Source organism: Triticum urartu, unplaced genomic scaffold (genome assembly GCF_056163025.1).
Source record: "Triticum urartu cultivar PI428250 unplaced genomic scaffold, HENAU_Tu73 scaffold2, whole genome shotgun sequence".
Taxonomy (NCBI): Eukaryota; Viridiplantae; Streptophyta; class Magnoliopsida; order Poales; family Poaceae; genus Triticum; species Triticum urartu.
Genome location: NW_028260368.1, coordinates 3,714,192 through 3,735,433, shown reverse-complemented (window position 1 = coordinate 3,735,433; position 21,242 = coordinate 3,714,192). Strand labels below are relative to the sequence as shown.

The 21,242-nt window shown below is 37.1% G+C and overlaps 7 non-coding genes across 7 annotated transcripts; 5 read left to right on the top strand and 2 right to left on the bottom strand.

Moving 5' to 3' along the window:
- The first annotated feature begins 336 nt into the window (after positions 1 to 336).
- Positions 337 to 417, top strand: TRNAL-CAA (transfer RNA leucine (anticodon CAA)). The gene has a single exon. It is a non-coding gene; the product is annotated as a tRNA-Leu (tRNA).
- Positions 418 to 12,967: 12,550 nt separating this feature from the next.
- TRNAS-GCU (transfer RNA serine (anticodon GCU)) lies at positions 12,968 to 13,055 on the bottom strand. Its single transcript has one exon. It is a non-coding gene; the product is annotated as a tRNA-Ser (tRNA).
- Positions 13,056 to 16,682: 3,627 nt separating this feature from the next.
- Positions 16,683 to 16,770, bottom strand: TRNAS-UGA (transfer RNA serine (anticodon UGA)). Its single transcript has one exon. It is a non-coding gene; the product is annotated as a tRNA-Ser (tRNA).
- An 824-nt stretch (positions 16,771 to 17,594) lies between these two features.
- Positions 17,595 to 17,665, top strand: TRNAG-GCC (transfer RNA glycine (anticodon GCC)). The gene has a single exon. It is a non-coding gene; the product is annotated as a tRNA-Gly (tRNA).
- Positions 17,666 to 20,149: 2,484 nt separating this feature from the next.
- On the top strand, positions 20,150 to 20,221 carry TRNAT-GGU (transfer RNA threonine (anticodon GGU)). Its single transcript has one exon. It is a non-coding gene; the product is annotated as a tRNA-Thr (tRNA).
- A 507-nt stretch (positions 20,222 to 20,728) lies between these two features.
- On the top strand, positions 20,729 to 20,810 carry TRNAY-GUA (transfer RNA tyrosine (anticodon GUA)). The gene has a single exon. It is a non-coding gene; the product is annotated as a tRNA-Tyr (tRNA).
- A 358-nt stretch (positions 20,811 to 21,168) lies between these two features.
- On the top strand, positions 21,169 to 21,242 carry TRNAD-GUC (transfer RNA aspartic acid (anticodon GUC)). The gene has a single exon. It is a non-coding gene; the product is annotated as a tRNA-Asp (tRNA).

Below are 21,242 nucleotides of genomic sequence, written 5' to 3'. Positions count from 1 at the left end.
CCTACGTCCTTACATTCTATTTAGGATTAGGAATAGGTGTAATCAGACCTGCTTTTGACATATCTATCCTATTCTTATTTGGGTACCATATGCACCTCTTTGGGCTTCTATTGAATCGAGAAATTGGATTGTACATCTTTCATCTTTTTGATTTTGATATCGATTTTGATACATATAAGGTGTCCTACGGATAATGCAAATCGAAGCTATTTGATGTCTGACTCAGGCCTATATGACCGATCGATCGAAATACTCCAAGACTCCACCTTTGTCATATATTCCATATATCACATTAGATAGATATCATATTCATGGAATACGATTCACTTTCAAGATGCCTTGATGGTGAAATGGTAGACACGCGAGACTCAAAATCTCGTGCTGAAGAGCGTGGAGGTTCGAGTCCTCTTCAAGGCATAATATGGAGAATGCTCATTCAATGAGCATTCCCCGTAGAAGTATTCCGGAAATCTGGGCCTGGCGCTCTCCTCTATCTTCTGAGGTCCTTAACCATCTCCCTGAGAAAAGTAGACAGTAAAAGCCAAAATAGACTAAATATATATAGCCTGAACGATCCTAAAAATCCCTCGAAGGAGATAATAAAGAACCCAAAGCAGATGGTATCCTACTGCAAGGGTGGTCTTAAGAATCCAAAAGAGGTTGCTCAGAAGAGATAGATGTATCCCAACCTCTATTGCTCTCGCGTAAAGACTTTTTTTTTACGCGACAGGAAAAAGTGACTACGAATTCCCCTTTTTGTTTGCGAATCCCTGTTTGTATCCTTTGAGCGCACGCCCATTAAGTAGCGATCAAATCAAGGAAATCGATCAAACGATCCCCGTGCCAGCCCAAATCATGATCTTCACCAACTTGGATTTGGTTCTCTCGCGAAAATCGCGAGTTGCAGAGATGAGAACCATGAAAAGCAAGATCCCGAATAAGAAAACAGAAACCGAGGAAGAGGAAACCACAAGAGTGAAGACTAGTAGAGTCTCGTCTTTTGTCATTCTTTGCTCCTTTTTCACTCAATGATTCCTTCGAATTTGCCGACCAAAAATTCTATATGTCTATTCTATCTATGATATTTCTATATATATAGAATATGATATCTAATATGACATCCGATTTGTCAAAGGGATTGGATTGGTGACTTACCCATTCAGTGACTTTGGCACTGGACGTTCCAAAAACGGGTACTATCGGATCGGGTGAATTAGAGAATAGACAGAGGTCCGTTGGCATTTCAGCCTTTCTTCTCCTTTCAGGGCCTATCCGAAAGAGAATCCAGTACCTCTTGGTCCTGAATATCAGAATAGGACGAACGAACCGGCCTCCGCGGATATCTTTGCTTCGGAACAAAACCCTGCAATCAAATAGATTGTCCCAAGGGCGCCATATTCTAGGAGCCCAAGTTATGCTATTGAAAATTCGTTCCTCTAGCAGTTCCGGTTTGAGCATTCCGTTCCCTTTTTCAAACTCCACTTCTTTTCATATAGCAATCCCTGATCAAAGAGAGAACAATATCCATTTCAAAACATTTCTAACAGATTCCTTAGTTCGGACCGACGAAGTAATGTCACTCGACTATTATCAACCTGACTGCAATCTTTTTCTGTCGGTAAGGATTGCACCAGAGCACCTTCTACTTCTAATAGGCCATGAACTATAGATAGAGAAGAATCATTCTGAGCGAGTACATAAGAAGCGATCCACTTTTTTTCATCGGTTCCAGGGGAAGACCAAAGATCTTGCGCGGCAGGTCCGCCAGAAAAACTCAAAAGAGAAAGAAGTCTCGTTAATCTCTTCATGCTCGTTCCAAGTTCGAAGTACCTTTTGGCCAAAGAAAAACCCGCTTCCTGACACGATTGCCTCTTTATCTTTATATAGATAGATTCTATGGGGTTATTACTTAGTAAGTCTATTTTGTACAAGAGCCCCTCCTATCTGATAGAAAAGGGTCCCATGATCCCGAGCCGATCTTACCTTGGCTCGCAAACCCCAAGTTTGTCTATGAAGAGCTAATCTAATTGTATTTTTTTCTAGAATGGATTTCTTATGTGGAATACTAATGGATAGGGCTTCGTTGCTAAGTGCTACAAGATCTAGTGCACTGGAACTCGTGGTTATGGACCCGAATCCTTTAGTATGGAACATTGTCTTTTCCAAGTAAAAACCCCTAGTATATGAAAGAATGAAAAGGTGCTTTCGTTCTTGTGGAATAAGAAGCCCTCGTACCTTAATGAAAGGAAAATCGTAATTTTTCGTTAGGTATTTGACCAAATAGGATCGTCCAGTTCCTACAGAACCTATCACTAAAATACCCGATAGGGCTAAGCGGAACGAAAAGGGTTTTCCATGAGATGGTAAATGAAAACGATTAGTCCCACACGAGGTTTGGGAATAAGTGATTGTCTGATAATGAGCAAGGAATATACGTCTTTCTGCTAAAGAGGATCTATTAAACTCATAATTCATTAGATCCTTGTTATCAATGCCAACTAGGTATCATAAGTAAATGGATCCCGGTTGTTCAATCCTTTGATAACCAAGGTCATTCTTTGCTAAAGAGAAATGATCACTATGAGTCAGACTCAATAGAATTGGATCCATTCCAAATAGCGAGAATTAGGATTCTTGATCCCTCTCAATCTCTCTTTCAATTCGAGGATCCAGAGAGGTGTTTTCATAGTCATCTCCGAATATTTGCCATCTCGGAATATTTTCGATTTCATTTTTCTATGATATGTCTTTCTATATGAAAATTGGTTATTTACGATGTACGATGATCCCTGTTAAGCATCCATGGCTGAATGGTTAAAGCGCCCAACTCATAATTGGTAAATTTGCGGGTTCAATTCCTGCTGGATGCACACACGAACGGGAACATTCCATAAGTCTATTGGAACTGGCTCTCTATCCATGGAATCTCATCCATCATCCATACATAACGAATTGGTATGGTATATTCATACCATAACATAAGAACAATAAGAACTCGAATTCTTATCGATACTGGAACTCAGAGCATAGGAGGGAAAGTCGATTTATGGATGGAATCAAATACGCAGTATTTACAGAAAAAAGTCTTCGTTTATTGGGAAAGAATCAATATACTTTTAATGTCGAATCGGGATTCACTAAGACAGAAATAAAGCATTGGGTCGAACTCTTCTTTGGTGTTAAGGTGGTAGCTGTGAATAGCCATCGACTACCTGGAAAAGGTAGAAGAATAGGACCTATTCTGGGCCATACAATGCATTACAGACGTATGATCATTACCCTTCAACCGGGTTATTCTATTCCACTTCTAGATAGAGAAAAAAACTAAAGGAGAATACTTAATAATACGGCGAAACATTTATACAAAACACCTATCCCGAGCACACGCAAGGGAACCGTAGACAGGCAAGTGAAATCCAATCCACGAAATAATTTGATCCATGGACGGCACCGTTGTGGTAAAGGTCGTAATTCCAGAGGAATCATTACCGCAAGGCATAGAGGGGGAGGTCATAAGCGCCTATACCGTAAAATAGATTTTCGACGGAATCAAAAAGACATATCTGGTAGAATCGTAACCATAGAATACGACCCTAATCGAAATGCATACATTTGTCTCATACACTATGGGGATGGTGAGAAGAGATATATTTTACATCCCAGAGGGGCTATAATTGGAGATACTATTGTTTCTGGTACAAAAGTTCCTATATCAATGGGAAATGCCCTACCTTTGAGTGCGGTTTGAACTATTGATTTACGTAATTGGAAGTAACCAATTAGGTTTACGACGAAACCTAGAAATCGATCACTGATCCAATTTGACTACCTCTACGGGATAGACCTCAACAGAAAACTGTTGAGTAACGGCAGCAAGTGATTGAGTTCAGTAGTTCCTCATAGAAAATTATTGGCTCTAGAGATATGGTAATATGGAGAAGACAAAATTGTTTGAAGCACGCACAGAACCGGAAGCGCCCCTTGTTTCAAAGAGAGGAGGACGGGTTATTCACATTTAATTTGATGGTCAGAGGCAAATTGAAAGCTAAGCAGTGGTAATTAAGACCCCCGGGGGAAAATAGGGATGTCTCCTACGTTACCCATAATATGTGGAAGTATCGACGTAATTTCATAGAGTCATTCGATCTGAATGCTACATGAAGAACATAAGCCAGATGACGGAACGCAGAGACCTAGGATGTAGAAGATCATAACATGAGCGATTCGGCAGATTTGGATTCCTTTCCTATATATCCACTCATGTGGTACTTCATCATATGATTCATATAAGATCCATCTGTCTAGAGATCGTCATATACATCTAGAAAGCCGTATGCTTTGGAAGAAGCTTGTACAGTTTGGGAAGGGGTTTTTTGAGAGAAAAGAAGAATCTACTTCAACCGATATGCCCTTAGGCACGGCCATGCATAACATAGAAATCACACGTGGAAGGGGTGGGCAATTAGCTAGAGCAGCAGGTGCTGTAGCGAAACTCATTGCAAAAGAGGGTAAATCGGCCACTTTAAGATTACCATCTGGGGAGGTCCGTTTAGTATCCCAAAACTGCTTAGCAACAGTCGGACAAGTGGGTAATGTTGGGGTGAACCAAAAAAGTTTGGGTAGAGCCGGATCTAAGTGTTGGCTAGGTAAACGCCCCGTAGTAAGAGGGGTAGTTATGAACCCTGTGGACCACCCCCATGGGGGCGGTGAAGGGAAAGCTCCCATTGGTAGAAAAAAACCCACAACCCCTTGGGGTTATCCTGCGCTTGGAAGAAGAACTAGGAAAAGGAAAAAATATAGCGATAGTTTTATTCTTCGTCGCCGTAAGTAAATACGTAACTAGGAATATGGAAAATTGCATTTTTGGAATTTGCAATAATGCGATGGGCGAACGACGGGAATTGAACCCGCGCATGGTGGATTCACAATCCACTGCCTTGATCCACTTGGCTACATCCGCCCCTTATCCAGCTAAAGGATTTTTTTCTTTTTTCCATTGATCATTATTCTATTTATTCTGACCTCCGTACTTCGATCGAGATATTGGACATAGAATGCCACTCTTTAAAAAGGAAAAAAGGAGTAATCAGCTGTGACACGAAAAAAAACGAATCCTTTTGTAGCTCATCATTTATTGGCAAAGATAGAAAAGGTCAATATGAAGGAGGAGAAAGAAACAATAGTAACGTGGTCCCGGGCATCTAGCATTCTACCCACAATGGTTGGCCATACAATCGCGATTCATAATGGAAAGGAACATATACCTATTTACATAACAAATCCTATGGTAGGTCGCAAATTGGGGGAATTCGTGCCTACTCGGCATTTCACGAGTTATGAAAATGCAAGAAAGGATACTAAATCTCGTCGTTAACTGAATTCTGAATAGAAAGATTAAGAAGAAAAAAAGATTCAAAATAAAGACAGAAATACCCAATATCTTGCTAGAACAAGATATTGGGTATTTCTGTCTTCAAAAATTCTTATATGTTAGCAGAAAAACCTTATCCATTAATAGATGGAACTTCAACAGCAGCTAAGTCTAGAGGGAAGTTGTGAGCATTACGTTCGTGCATTACTTCCATACCAAGGTTAGCACGGTTGATGATATCAGCCCAAGTATTAATAACGCGACCTTGACTATCAACTACAGATTGGTTGAAATTGAAACCATTTAGGTTGAAAGCCATAGTACTAATACCTAAAGCAGTGAACCAGATTCCTACTACAGGCCAAGCAGCCAAGAAGAAGTGTAAAGAACGAGAGTTGTTGAAACTAGCATATTGGAAGATTAATCGGCCAAAATAACCATGAGCAGCCACAATATTATAAGTTTCTTCCTCTTGACCAAATTTGTAACCCTCATTAGCGGATTCATTTTCAGTAGTTTCCCTGATCAAACTAGAGGTTACCAAGGAACCATGCATAGCACTGAATAGGGAACCGCCGAATACACCAGCTACACCTAACATGTGGAATGGATGCATAAGGATGTTGTGCTCTGCCTGGAATACAATCATAAAGTTGAAAGTACCAGAGATTCCTAAAGGCATACCATCAGAAAAGCTTCCTTGACCAATAGGGTAAATCAAGAAAACAGCAGTAGCAGCTGCAACAGGAGCTGAATATGCAACAGCAATCCAAGGACGCATACCCAGACGGAAACTAAGTTCCCACTCACGACCCATATAACAAGCTACACCAAGTAAGAAGTGTAGAACAATTAGCTCATAAGGACCACCATTGTATAACCACTCATCAACAGATGCAGCTTCCCAAATTGGGTAAAAGTGCAATCCGATCGCCGCAGAAGTAGGGATAATAGCACCAGAGATAATATTGTTTCCATAAAGTAAAGAACCAGAAACAGGCTCACGAATACCATCAATATCTACTGGAGGGGCAGCGATGAAGGCGATAATAAATACAGAAGTTGCGGTCAATAAGGTAGGGATCATCAAAACACCGAACCATCCGATGTAAAGACGATTTTCAGTGCTAGTTATCCAGTTGCAGAAGCGACCCCACAGGCTTGTACTTTCGCGTCTCTCTAAAATTGCAGTCATGGTAAGATCTTGGTTTATTCAAATTGCAAGGACTCCCAAGCACACGTATTAACTAGAATATAGATAATAGAAGGCTTGTTATTTAACAGTATAACATAGACTATATACCAATGTCAACCAAGTCAGCCCAAAGATTAGCTATCCATATAACTAAATTAACCAAACCAATAATTTTGTATTTGTAAATGAAGTGAGTCAAAGTGAAAAACTTTGATGGGTCTTTTCTATATGGGTTGCCCGGGACTCGAACCCGGAACTAGTCGGATGGAGTAGATAATTCTTCCTTGTTACAATAGAGAAAAATCCCTCCCCAAATCGTGCTTGCATTTTTCATTGCACACGACTTTCCCTATGTAGAAATAGCCAATTTCTATTCCAAAGAGGAAGTTCTACTAATTTTTTTAATTAGTAAGTTGATTCACCTACTCTTTATTATAATAAAAAGAACATTTCAGAATGAAAAATAGAAAAGTTTTTTCTTGATCATTTATCAACCCTTTCCTGTTTCTTAATTTCGTCTAATGATTAATTAAGAGGGTTGACCAGGTCATTGATACGTATAATATCCAAATACCAAATACGCTCAGTGTGTGATCCACAGAAAGAAAAAAGAGTTGTTTTGGTGAACATCAAAGAAAAAACTTGCTCTTCTTCCATAAAAAATTCTTCTAAAAATGCCGAACCCAATCGTTGCATAAAAGTTCGTACCGTGCTTTTATGTTTACGAGCTAAAGTTCTAGCACATGAAAGTCGAAGTATATACTTTAGTCGATACAAAGTCCGTTTTTTCGAAGATCCACTATGATAATGAAAAAGATTTCTACATATCCGACCAAATCGATCAAGAATATCCCAATCTGATAAATCTGTCCAAATGGGTTTACTAATAGGATGCCCCGATCCAGTACAAAATTGAGCTTTTGATAAGTATCCTATGAGGAGAGTAGCGGGGACTATGGTATCGAATTTTTTCATTCGAGTATCTATTAGAAATGAATTCTCCAGCATTTGATTCCTTACTAACAAAGAACTTTTTTGTACACTTGAAAGGTACCCCATAAAATCGAAGCAAGAGTTTGCTAATTGGTTTATATGGATTCTTCGCGGCTGAGTCCAAAAACAGAAATAATATTGCCAGAAATTGATAAGGTAGCATTTCCATTCTTCTTCAAAAAAAAAGTGCCTTTTGATGCAAGAATTGCCTTTCCTTGATATCGAACATAATGCATAAGAGGATCCATAAAGAACCATAGGGTTTTCCGAGAAAAACCAGGGTACATTATCCCAAAATGTTCCATCTTCCTAGAAAAGTGGATTCGTTCCAGAAAAGTTCCAGAAGATGCTAATGGTAAGCAAGAAGATTGTTTACGAAGAAACAACAAAAAAAATTCATATTCTGATACATAAGAGTTATATAGGAATTGAAATAGTCTTTTATTTTCTTTTTGAAAAAAAAAAATGGATTTCATTGAAGTAATAAAACTATTCCAATTCGAATAATAGTTGAGAAAGAATCGCAATAAATGCAAAGATGGAACATCTTGGATACGGTATTGAAGGAGTTGAACCAGGATTTCCAAATGGATAGGATAGGGTATTTCTATATGTGATAGATAATCCAAATGCAAAAATTTGTCTTCTAAAAAGGGAAATATTGAATGAATAGAGCGTAAATTCTGAAACTTTGGTATTTCTTTTTCTTTCAGACAAAAAAATTCCCGTAGCGAGAATGGGATTTCCACAACGATCGCAAACCCTTCAGATAGAATCTGAGAATAAAACTCAGAATAAAAATAATTTTTGTAATCCAATAATCGATCTTGGTTAGGATGATTAACCGAGTTATCCAAAAAATTCTGCTGATACATTCGAATAATTAAACGTTTCACAAGTAGTGAACTAAATTTCTTGTTATTACAACTAACAACTATTTCCACAGGTTCAGAACCATTTAATCCATAATGGTGGGCAAATGCATAAATATATTCCTGAAAGAGAAGTGGGTAGACAAAGTATTGTTGACGAGATTTATGTTTTTCTGAATACCCTTCGAATTTTTCCATTTGTATTTCTACTTGAATCAGAGAGAAGAAGCATTTCTCGGTTTATCGAATGATGATACATAGTGCAATATGGTCAGAACAGGGTGTTGCATTTTTAATACAAACCCTGGAAAGAAAGGGAGTCTAATCCACAGATCTTTTTCTGCTCCTTTTCTACCCAATTAGTTTATGTTTGTTCTAATTAAAAAAAAAGAACAGAACAAGTTTTTTATTTTTGCAGGCCAATCGCTCTTTTGACTTTGGAATACAGCCTCTTTATCAATATACTGCTTCTTTTACACATTCAATCCATAACATCCCTTATTCAATCCATAATCAAGAATAATTAGGATTTCTAAAAAAAAAAAGAAAAAATAAAGGGTCCACTCATAGGAAAACCCAACCTTTCCCCGCATCCGGCACTAATCTATTTTTAACGTCTAATTAGAGCGGGGAATCATTCCAATTAGGAAGTTCAGCTCGTTGCTTTTTATTTTACCAGAATTGGAGCCAGGCTCTATCCATTTATTCATTAGACCCAGAAAATCGTAATTTTGGATTCCATTCAAAAAAGATTGATTTTATTACGACATGCTATTTTTTCCATTCATTACCTTTGAGGATCAGTCGTGGTCTTCTAGACTCTACCAAGAGTCTGGACGAATTTGTTGTTTCATCCAAATGTGTAAAAGATCATAGTCGCACTTAAAAGCCGAGTACTCTACCATTGAGTTAGCAACCCAGATAAAAAAAGGATCTTAGATACGATCGAAATCCAAAAATCAATGGAATTACACCGCGCGCTTCTGTCAAAACATTGAACTAGCAAGACATCAAAAGATTTTTTTTATCGACCATGAAAAACACTCAAATGCCAAAACGAACAGGTCCGGTGAAATTCCACTAAAGTAAAGTTAAAAAAAGAGCGACCCTAATCACGATGGCCAAATTCTCCTTATTTTTAGCGATTTTTATTAACAAAAAATATATATTATAAAAAATATATATTATATTGTATGAGAATACATGCAAGAGGAACACCCTTATCATTTGAGCGAAGTGTAGGCGGAAAATATTGAATATGGAGTGAGGATAAAGAGACCCATCTATCTACAAATTCTATTTGTTCAATAGACCTTTGTCAATGGAAATACAATGGTAAGAAAACAAATTAGATAGAAAAAGTAAATAAAATAGGGGCTTATGTTGGATTGGCACGATATAATATAAATCCAAATAGGATTAAAAAAGAGGTAAATTGTGTCTAAATAATTAGACAACTAGGAATACTAATAATCTTCTCCTATCCTATTTTTTGATTCATTTAGTTCTTCAATTAACTCAAAGTTCTTTCTTTTTCTTTAAAGAATTCTGCCTTCCTTAAAATATCATAAACAGTTCTTGTTGGTTGAGCACCCTTTTCAAGGAAATAGAGAATAGCTGGAACATTTAAACAAGTTTGATTCTTTATCGGATCATAAAAACCTACTTTTTGAAGATCTCTTCCTTCTCTTCGAGATCGAACATCAATTGCAACGATTCGATAGACAGCTTATTGGGATAGATGTAGATAAACAACGCCCCCCCCTAGAAACGTATATGAGGTTTTCTCCTCATACGGCTCGAGAAAATGATTCGAATTTCTGTCGATAATAATAGAAATTAGACTATGACGTGCATTAATTTCCTTACAGAAAAAACAAATTTCATTTATACTCATGACTCAAGTGGGCTAATTTTGCCTGACAAACTTCGAAGGCAAAATCCTTCCAAAATTTTTGAGTCGTCTTTAAACTCTTTTCTTTGTCTCATTTCGAACGAATTGACTTTTATTCCTTATTCTAATCCAACTCTGTTGTTGAGACAATTGAAAATTGTGTTTACTTGTTCTGGAATCCTTTATCTTTGATTTGTGAAATCCTTGGGTTTAGACATTACTTCGGGAATTCCTATTTTTTTCTTTCAAAAGAGTAGCAACATACCCTTTTTTCTTATTTCCTTCGATAAAGCATTTATCTCTTCTATAGAAATCTAATAAGAGGGATTGATTCTGATATACTTTTATTGGACTTTCTTCTTATTTTAACCTTTCGATTTATTTCTATATTAAGGATAGACTGACAAAGTTGGCCTAATTTATTAGTTTTCACTAACCCTAGATTCTTTCCCTTGATAAAAAAAATTCTGTCCTCTCGAGCTCCATCGTGTACTATGTTACTTAAACCCAGCGCAAATTTGGTTCGGAACGAATAGAACAGGCTATGTCGAGCCAAGAGCATTTTCATTACTATGGAAAATGATGGATAGCAAAATCCACAATCGATCATGTCCTTCAAGTCGCACGTTGCTTTCTACCACATCGTTTTAAACGAAGTTTTACCATAACAAACATTCCTCTTTTCATTGCAAAGTGGTATAGAGAATTGATCCAATATGGATGGAATCATGAATAGTCATTGGTTTAGTTTTTTTATACTAATTAAAACTTGCTATCTATGGAGCAATATGGATAAAAGAAAGTAAGTATTTATCCGGGAAGCCTCCGCCAAGATCCAATTTATTTAAACCCATATTAAAATTCTATCATATGAATGAAACATAGTTTGAAAAAGACGACTAAACAAGTTTGCTTAAAACTTATTTATTCTTAAATTTCCACCCTCAACGGATGGCTCGAGATGATCAATCTTGAAGTGAGAAAAGAAGGATTGACTCTTCCTCAATAAATAAACTATCAACCTCCAAAAAAGTTTAATTAATTTAATTACTAGAATTAGAATTCTAGTAGTAATATATTTTTTCAGTACCAAAAACAATTAACTATAATAACTAAATAAACTATTCCAATGAAAAGATTGAAAGTTTTTGGTAGTTATAGAATTCTCGTACTTCTTCAACTCGAATACCAAAAGGAAGAAAAAAATATGACTAAGTGATTTTATAGTAGAGGCATATCCTGAATGTGCTTGATAGATCCCATTTTTTCATGAAAATAAAGATAGTCAATTTGACTGGACTTAAGACTTTATTATGTTTTCTGAGAAAGAATAAGATATCATTATTCTCTTTAATAAACTTTTGTCTCGTACGGAATACTATATGATTTCACCGTTTGTTTCATCAGAAACAATCTGGGACGGAAGGATTCGAACCTCCGAGTAACGGGACCAAAACCCGCTGCCTTACCACTTGGCCACGCCCCATTTCGGGTTTTATGCGACACTAATAAACACTAGTATGTTTATTTGTTATTCGTCAATACCATTTCAATTACATAAAAAAGGAGGGATATTCTCTTGCTAGTATTCTACACATGCGGATAATATAGAATCAAAAAAATGCATTGATCATTACATGGAATTCTATTAAGATATTATATGAAAGTCGAATTTATTCCACTCTCATTTGAGAGTGCGAATACAAGGAGGTATTTTGTGTTTGGGAAAGTCCGAAGAAAAAAGATTTTGAATCTGCCTTTTCCTTCTTTCCCTTAAAAAAATAACTCAAGAAAAATCCAATTATTTACTCTACAAGAATGAAATGCTTGTTATGCCTAATATACTTAGTTTAACCTGTATCTGTTTTAATTCTGTTCTTTATCCTACTAGTTTTTTCTTTGCCAAATTACCCGAAGCTTATGCTATTTTCAATCCAATCGTGGATATTATGCCTGTTATACCTCTATTCTTTTTTCTATTAGCCTTTGTTTGGCAAGCTGCTGTAAGTTTTCGATGAAATCTTTAGTACTCTGTATGCCAAATTGAATGATGTGTTCATTCCAAAAAAATTTTAAAATGGGTAAAAGCCGAGAAGTTTTATATTTTTATATTATGAACCTTCGATTCTAAAATTTAAATTCTTCTACATTGAATGGGTAGCTACAGCAATAAATTTGGATCAGCCTTTCTACTCCCCTGCACCTAGGTTGAGCAGGTACCTAAAGGTACCTACACAATACCTAACCACCTAACCCTATTTTTGCTATTGATAAGAGTGCTTATTATAAAAGAATTCTTGCAATTTTTTTCAAGAATTCTTTTTTGCATTTTTAGGTATAAAAAAAAACCATCCTAGTGGATCCGTGTGGTAAGGAAAAACTGGTAATCTATTCCTTAAAAAAAAATCTTGGAGATTATGTAATGCTTACTCTCAAACTTTTTGTTTATACAGTAGTGATATTCTTTGTTTCACTCTTTATCTTTGGATTCTTATCTAATGACCCAGGACGGAATCCTGGACGCGAGGAGTAAAAATTCAGTTTTTTTTTTTCTTATTGGATTTGTTTCGTACATTTATCTATGAGAAAATCCGGGGGTCAGAATTCTTTCCAATTCGAAAGTCCCAAATGATCCAAGGGAGCGGAAAGAGAGGGATTCGAACCCTCGGTACAAAAAAATTGTACAACGGATTAGCAATCCGCCGCTTTAGTCCACTCAGCCATCTCTCCACGTTCCAAAGCGAAAGGTTTCCGTGATATGATATAGGCAAGAAATAAGAAATAACGGTTGCAAAAAACCCCTTTTTTTTCTTTCAAAAGTCTATAAAAATTATATTGCCAATTCCATTTTAATTATATTCTTTTTTCTTAATGTTAATAAAAAAAGAAGAAAATTCTTGTTTTTTCTTTCTAAAAATCGATATTGGCCGAGAGACAATCAAATAGATTTTCTCTTTAGCGGGCATTTCCATATAGGACTTGTTATAATTATAATAAAACAAGCAGGTTATATAAAAAAAACGCTTTTTTTGTCGATTATTTATCAAGAAAGCAAAAAGGGTTCTTATCAAATCCACCATAAAATTGGAAAGAAGCATAAAGTAAGTAGACCTGACTCCTTTAATGATGCCTCTATCCGCTATTCTGATATATAAATTCGATGTAGATGAAATTGTATAAGCGAATTTTTTTTATTTCCTTAGACTTAGACCGCGCAAGACAAGAATTTTTCGCTATTTACGATTTCATATTCTTGTTACTAGATGTTCTATAGGAATAAGAAGAAATCGCAACTCCTTTGCGCTACACATAAAATTGGATTTCGAAGGTCCATTTTTTTTTTTCAGAATCCTCTATTATTTTAGTTCTTCCACCCATGCAATAGAGAGGGAATGGGAAAAGAAGGGTTACTTTTATTTGCATTTTTCCCTTAAAAGATAGACTTTGAAATAGGAGTCTTGGAATAATGCTGAATTCAAAGGTTTATTTCTTTCTATAGTATAAGAAAAACAATTTATTTCTATTTCTATAGTATAAGAAAAACAAATAAATAGTATAAGAAAAACAAATCGAATCAAATTCATGGATTTACCACGACCTCGGTTGTGACTGTGACTCCATAGATAAAAATGGGAAATTTCTCTCTTCGAGACCATTGAAAAAGGGCATTGAACGAGAAAGAAATCGTCCACAGATAATAAAACTATCATATGCCTTGGAAAGTGATATGAGGTGCTCGGAAATGGTTGAAGTAATTGAATAGGAGGATCACTATGACTATAGCCCTTGGTAGAATTCCTAAAGAAGAAAATGATCTATTTGATACTATGGATGACTGGTTACGAAGGGACCGTTTCGTTTTTGTAGGATGGTCTGGCCTATTGCTCTTTCCTTGTGCTTATTTCGCTTTAGGGGGTTGGTTTACAGGGACAACTTTTGTAACTTCTTGGTATACCCATGGATTGGCTAGTTCCTATTTGGAAGGTTGTAATTTCTTAACCGCAGCAGTTTCTACCCCTGCCAATAGTTTAGCACACTCTTTGTTGCTACTATGGGGGCCCGAAGCACAAGGAGATTTTACTCGTTGGTGTCAATTAGGCGGTCTATGGACTTTTGTAGCTCTCCACGGGGCTTTTGCACTAATAGGTTTCATGTTACGCCAATTTGAACTTGCTCGGTCTGTTCAATTGCGGCCTTATAATGCAATCTCATTCTCTGGTCCAATTGCTGTTTTTGTTTCTGTATTCCTTATTTATCCACTGGGGCAATCTGGTTGGTTCTTTGCGCCGAGTTTTGGCGTAGCAGCGATATTTCGATTCATCCTTTTCTTCCAAGGATTTCATAATTGGACGTTGAACCCATTTCATATGATGGGAGTTGCCGGAGTATTAGGTGCGGCTCTGCTATGCGCTATTCATGGAGCGACCGTAGAAAACACTCTATTTGAGGACGGTGATGGTGCAAATACCTTCCGTGCTTTTAACCCAACTCAAGCTGAAGAAACTTATTCAATGGTCACTGCTAACCGCTTTTGGTCCCAAATCTTTGGTGTTGCTTTTTCCAATAAACGTTGGTTACATTTCTTTATGCTATTTGTACCCGTCACCGGTTTATGGATGAGTGCTATTGGCGTAGTTGGCTTGGCTCTGAACTTACGTGCCTATGACTTTGTTTCCCAGGAAATCCGTGCAGCGGAAGATCCTGAATTTGAGACTTTCTACACCAAAAATATTCTTTTAAACGAGGGTATTCGTGCGTGGATGGCAGCTCAGGATCAGCCTCATGAAAATCTTATATTCCCTGAGGAGGTTCTACCACGTGGAAACGCTCTTTAATGGAACTTTCGTTTTAGCTGGTCGTGACCAAGAAACCACCGGCTTTGCTTGGTGGGCTGGGAATGCCAGACTTATCAATTTGTCCGGTAAACTGCTTGGAGCTCATGTAGCTCATGCCGGATTAATCGTATTCTGGGCCGGAGCAATGAACCTATTTGAAGTGGCCCATTTCGTACCAGAAAAGCCCATGTATGAACAAGGGTTGATTTTACTTCCACACTTAGCTACTCTAGGTTGGGGAGTAGGGCCAGGGGGGGAAGTTCTAGATACTTTTCCGTACTTTGTATCTGGCGTACTTCACCTAATTTCCTCCGCAGTCTTAGGCTTCGGTGGCATTTATCACGCGCTTCTGGGACCCGAGACTCTTGAGGAATCTTTTCCATTCTTTGGTTATGTCTGGAAAGATAGAAATAAAATGACTACAATTTTGGGTATTCACTTAATTTTGTTAGGTCTAGGTGCTTTTCTTCTAGTACTCAAGGCTCTTTATTTTGGCGGTGTATATGATACCTGGGCCCCTGGGGGGGGAGATGTAAGAAAAATTACCAATTTGACCCTTAGTCCCAGTGTTATATTTGGTTATTTACTAAAATCTCCTTTTGGTGGAGAAGGGTGGATTGTTAGTGTAGATGATTTAGAAGATATAATTGGTGGGCATGTATGGTTGGGTTTTATTTGTGTATTTGGCGGAATTTGGCATATTTTAACCAAACCCTTCGCATGGGCTCGCCGTGCATTTGTATGGTCTGGAGAAGCTTACTTGTCTTATAGTTTAGCTGCTTTATCTGTCTTTGGTTTTATCGCTTGTTGTTTTGTATGGTTCAATAATACAGCTTATCCGAGTGAGTTTTATGGACCCACCGGGCCAGAAGCTTCTCAAGCTCAAGCATTTACTTTTCTAGTTAGAGACCAGCGTCTTGGAGCTAATGTGGGATCCGCTCAAGGACCCACAGGTTTAGGTAAATATCTAATGCGTTCCCCAACTGGGGAGGTTATCTTTGGAGGGGAAACTATGCGTTTTTGGGACCTTCGTGCTCCATGGTTAGAACCTCTAAGGGGCCCCAACGGTTTGGACTTGAGTAGGTTGAAAAAAGACATACAACCTTGGCAAGAACGACGCTCAGCAGAATATATGACCCACGCTCCTTTAGGCTCTTTAAATTCCGTGGGTGGCGTAGCTACCGAGATCAATGCAGTTAATTATGTCTCTCCTAGAAGTTGGTTATCAACTTCTCATTTTGTTCTAGGATTCTTCTTTTTTGTGGGCCATTTATGGCATGCAGGAAGAGCCCGAGCTGCTGCAGCAGGTTTTGAAAAGGGAATCGATCGTGATTTGGAACCTGTTCTTTACATGAACCCTCTTAACTAAGATTTTCTTATTTATACCTGTTCTACTTTTTTTCTGTTCTGGCTCGGTTATTCCATCTAGCCGAGCCATTCATTCCTTTTTATGAAAGAAAGATAAGGGACAGAAAAAAAAAATAAATAAAAATGAAAGAAACAAACGTATTCAATAAGCAAAAGGAGAGAGAGGGATTCGAACCCTCGATAGTTCCTAGAACTATACCGGTTTTCAAGACCGGAGCTATCAACCACTCAGCCATCTCTCCACAGCCTAATCCTTATTTTACTCCTACAAATAGAACATAGCCATATAAAAAATAAAAAGATTTATTAGCCTCTAGAAAGATATCAGATACAAGTTCCTTTTCGATATATCTCTGTATACTGTATACACGGATACAGGATCCGCTATACCCGCTTGTGAAATAAAGAGTAAATAATCTCTTCTCACCCCCATATCCAAATAAAAAAGCGGTTTAAGTAATAAATTTGAATTAAAGAGAAGAATCAATGGATTCATGATTAAACCCCTCCTACTTCTTGTATTTTTTTACAATTTTGGTTTAAGTGAGGGATCAAATATGTAGTCAACTTTATTTGATGGTAGCTTGGAGGATTAGAAATATGACTATTGCTTTCCAATTAGCTGTTTTTGCATTAATTGCGACTTCCTCAGTCTTAGTAATTAGTGTACCCCTTGTATTTGCTTCTCCTGATGGTTGGTCAAATAATAAAAATGTTGTATTTTCCGGTACATCATTATGGATTGGACTAGTCTTTCTCGTAGCTATTCTGAATTCTCTCATTTCTTAAATGAAATTTGGTTAATATTTATTAACCCCATAAAAAAGAAATAATAAAGGCCATTTCTTCTAAAAAATTAGAATAGTGAGACGTATTAAAACGCAATTTGCGTTCCGAATTGCTAGCTCTTCTCTTTCAGTATTATGAAATTCCATTCCCATTAGAATATTCATTGACAGATAATAAAAAAAGGAAAACTCTAATATAATAGAAAATGAAATGAAACGGTCGACCCAGACATAGAAGGTCGACCCAGGCGGATATACGCTATAAAATATATACCGTAGCGAGCGTAGTTCAATGGTAAAATATCTCCTTGCCAAGGAGAAGATACGGGTTCGATTCCCGCCGCTCGCCCGCTTAATTTATCAAAGTACTATGATAAAAAGTTTAGTCTAGTTAACTGTTTAACTACTTATATTAAATTAAGTATTAATTAGGTGTTAGTCTAGTGCCGTATCCCTTACTATCTTACCCTTCCTTTGCATCCCACTCAAAAAAAGAGGGCGCTCCAGAGGCAGAAATAGAACTCGCCAACAGAGCTCCAAAAATTGGGTATTAACTGAGACAAACAACGGGCAAACTTTTTTTAAAGGGAAGGGAGAGGTAGACTGTCCCTTTCGTTTCATTTTTATTTTCTGCAGGGTAGGGAGAGGCCTTGCGCCTTCTTTTTTTGAAGGCAAGTGACTTCGCAAACTGCTCAATTTTGCCCTCTAGGGCCGGGAACTAATGAATAAAAAAGGGTTGGATACGCCCCTCTACCATACATATCTAGAGAAATAGAATAGTCCTTTTATACAGACTGCTAAGTGCGGAGACGGGAATCGAACCCGTGACCTCAAGGTTATGAGCCTCGTGAGCTACCAAACTGCTCTACTCCGCTCTGGAGTACCAGAAACTGGTGGACAAAAAAGGCTTGAATACAAGCCTCTAACATGTCTAGACAAATAGAATACTCCTTTTATACAGAATGGAGCGGGTAGCGGGAATCGAACCCGCATCGTTAGCTTGGAAGGCTAGGGGTTATAGTCGACGTTGGTTGATTATTTTTAACGTCTCTAATTCAAAACCGAACATGAAATTTTGATTTCATTCGGCTCCTTTATGGATATTCTCACCACTTAACATCTATGTCAGCTTTTCTATTTGAATGGAACCAAAGCTCTCCGCTTTCTAGATGATCCTTATAGAGTAGGAGATAGAAATTCTATCTAAATTCATCTAATCTACTTACTTCGTTCCCTAATTTCATTCAAGAGATCCTGAGGAAAAGAATTGGGTTTCCACCGAGCTGAAACAATATGCGGATGGTTCTAGTAAACCAAAACTATCGTTTTTTAGCTATTTGGCTTCCTTATTCCTTATTTTAAGAAGATTTAGTTACGATTGGAAATCAACTTTTTTGTATCTTCATCCATAGATCCTTTACTCATATTTTCAAAATTGGAATACTTAATCCAATGCAAAATTATGCTTCGCGACTCTGTACTCATAATCCTATTTTTATTTTGGATGCAATTTAAATTAGTCTTTGGATACAAATCGCCAGAATGTATATTCTTCCTCAATATGCTATTGAGAGGAAAAGGATTTAATCCTTTATAAGAACTAAAGTTTTCATCGGAATATAAAAATAAAAAACTTAAGGATGCCTTAAGTATATCATTTCAAATTCAGTTATTAATAGAACGAATCACACTTTTACCACTAAACTATACCCGCTACATTGTAGATTATGGTATAAATGGTACCCTTTGTCAAGGATAGCCATTTGACAAGAAGGCTAATTCCCCCTTATTGAATCAGATGGAGAAGGTTCATGACACTGAGCCGTTGGTACTTCTACTTCGATCGCTCGCCTTTACTTTAGGATTTAGATAGCCCCTCTGGTCTGTAAAAAAAATCTTTTCTTACCATGCTAATAGCGCCTGAACCAAATGTATTTATTTTGATTAGGATCCTATTCTACGGTTACGACTACAATAATAATTATTTACTTTGCAAGGACGTAAGTGTGTCAGACTGCTAAATTGTTTTATTATTCCTACAATATAAACTAGGGGATATAGGGGGTAACACTGTCCCTATAAATTCCTTTTTTCCTTTTCTTTTTTGTCCAGAATTGAACAAAAAAGAAATTATGGAAGATGTTTTCTTCCCCCATTAAGTCCGAGCCATAGAGTAAGAGTGAGATGAGTTTTCCAAATTCATCATAGACTTTCCCTATGGCTTGATAGAAGTAAGCAGCAAAGAGTCGTAACTTAAAGAAAAAAACGGACAGGGCCGACAGATTTACCTGATGTAAAGAAGATCCTAAAAGTCTCTGATTAGTCGACTCTCTCCATTTAACACTTTCCTCTCTCTCCTTTTTTCCACTGACTCAATTCTAGTTTATTAGATTCTTGTTTAAAAGAATGCAAAAAGTTCAATAGAACTAAGAACACATAAAAAATAGCATAGAGGATCAAGGCCATTACCAAAAGTTCCTCCCAAGGATCCTATATCCTATTGGGTATCTGTTCCCCGCCTTTTCCCGCTAGGATCGGAAATCTTATATTTTCCATATCCATATACCGTTGAATCCTTGGGGTTCCAGAATCCGCCTATTTTACTAGTCTTCGGAAACGGAAAACCCTGAACCAAGAAGAGTTGGATATGTTATGTAGGGTATGTTTTTTTTTATTAATTTTATTTTGAGCTCTCAAGATATCGATATATACATATACAATCTCTACATAATGTCTCTCTCTCTATCTCTATATATTATATATATAATATGTACATTATGCAGTAGACCCATAATGGGAAATCCAAGTGGCTAATTTTTGAATTAAATAAAAAGCCCTTTTAACTCAGTGGTAGAGTAATGCCATGGTAAGGCATAAGTCATCGGTTCAAATCCGATAAAGGGCTTTTTAAATTAGTGGTAGAGTAATCTCGTGCTAAGACGTAAGTCGTTGGTTCGAATCTGATAGAGTACTTTTCTACTAAATTGATTCACTTTTTTTCTTTGTTTTTGAAACTTTCTCTATATTTTTAGAGAATTTTATGACTTAGTGCGGGATGGATGCATTTTTGGTATGAACACTAAATGAAGCACGGAGAATTAATCTATAACGATCAACTAAAAAAAATCCTAGATGAAAACATAACAGAAAAGTTGGAAAAACTCTTTGCTTTGGATCTATTTATACTTTTCGAGTATATTGACAATTCCAAAAAACTGCTCATACTATGATTATAGTATAATCACGAGCGGTTGTATATGGCCCTATCGTCTAGTGATGCCCCTATCGTCTAGTGGTTCAGGACATCTCTCTTTCAAGGAGGCAGCGGGGATTCGACTTCCCCTGGGGGTAGGGAGTATTATGAAAGGAGGTTAATCATAGATTAGCAAAAACCCTAGAATAAATTCTTCCTGGGTCGATGCCCGAGTGGTTAATGGGGACGGACTGTAAATTCGTTGACAATGTCTACGCTGGTTCAAATCCAGCTCGGCCCAAACCAAAAATCTAGGGCTTCGTGAGTATGAACTAAATCCTTTTGTTTTTCTTCCATAAAATAAAATGTCTGATCTATAGAAATAAAAGATAAAGAAAAAAGGGAAATTTTTTTTTCTAATCCATATCTCTCTCATTCCTTTCTTACAAACAAAAGAGTTTTTCTTATTGAAGGCTGGATTATTATCCATTTTTAGTGATAAAAAATCACGACATACTAGTTATGTCACTCTCACTATACCCACGTATAATATAATATGTGGGTATGTAGTATATGATTCGTCTATTTCTTAGAGTACGAAAGACGAATCGAATCTTCTTATGGTTCTATTTAAGAATGGGTATGCCATACACCCCGCGGGGATTGTAGTTCAATTGGTCAGAGCACCGCCCTGTCAAGGCGGAAGCTGCGGGTTCGAGCCCCGTCAGTCCCG